Raw genomic sequence first — 1271 nt, 5'->3', positions numbered from 1 at the left:
CCGTCCCAATTTTTTTTCTGGTGTGTGGGGGGGGGGGGGGGGGGGGGGGTCAATTTCAACCACCTCTTAACTAGCAAATCGAACTTGAAGTTTCGAAAAAAGCTGACGGCTTGGACCTCCGTTTCCAATGGTAGAATCTCAAAATTGATGGAGGGCTTTTGTTTCCCATAATCCTCTAAGCATTTTGCTAGCAACAACACATCATATGGTCGTCGAAAACGGCGAGCACATTCTCACCCATGGCGGCGATTTATGCAGCTCCGACGATGGTGTTCTGGTGAGAATCGACAAGTGCTCTTGGATGGGTTTTGTTCTTCTCGTTGTTCTAAGTCTATAGGGACTGAAATCACCTCGAATGGAGGTCGAACGATGATTTGAAACTCGGTTATTTTTCATACTTTTGCTGGCGATTACAGTGATTTTTGGCCAAGGTGGAGGTCCACATCACGTCAACAAACTCAGCTCTTCAAGATCTTTTTGATGATATATGCAGTGCCAAAAATCGATGCCGGAAACTCCGTCGGGGGTGGTGACCAGAGACGGAGAAGAATAGGCTTTTTTTTAGATTTTTTTTCTTTTTTAAGTTAAATCAAGTGTTATAATCTCTATTTTATTTCTATTCAATCAATTATTTTGAGCTGTTCATTTATTATCTAGGGATGTGAAAGATTAAGTCTACCGGTAAGGTCAATTGGCTCACCCTACCATAGACTTTCTCCTGAAAATAAAATGACAGTAAATTGTAAGCAACTACGATATTAGTGGAAAACTGCAAGCGACAATAACTGCAAAACGACAAACAACAGTATGTATGAATAAACGAAAATAAATTCTTGATAATAATATTTACTATCTAGAAAAACGACAGTAACGAGAATGACTTGTTGGGAAAAATAGAAAGGGTTTTCATTTTTATGTCTTCTTTTTATAAAATTTGTCTAATCCTCTTTGTGCTTTGGATTGTCACATCTATATTCTTTCGATTTTGATTTTATGCGTAATTTCTTATGAATAAATGGAGAATTTATTTTTGAGAGCGTATGAGTCAGGACTTTTACCCCGTACTCTTGATAAATACTCTTTTATTAGTGTAATTATTTGACTAAAAAAATTATGAATCAAGAGTAAAAAGTAAAAATTCTGACCCATGCATTTTCAATATGTATTTGTCAAGATTATTCTTATTCTTCCTTTTAATAAGAGCAAAACATAAAATAAAATAAAATAAAAGAAAGAATTAGCAAAATTCAAAATATAAAGGACATTTAAGT

This window comes from Morus notabilis, unplaced genomic scaffold (assembly GCF_000414095.1).
Source record: "Morus notabilis unplaced genomic scaffold, ASM41409v2 Scaffold550, whole genome shotgun sequence".
Taxonomy (NCBI): Eukaryota; Viridiplantae; Streptophyta; class Magnoliopsida; order Rosales; family Moraceae; genus Morus; species Morus notabilis.
Note: the sequence above shows the minus strand (reverse complement) of the source record.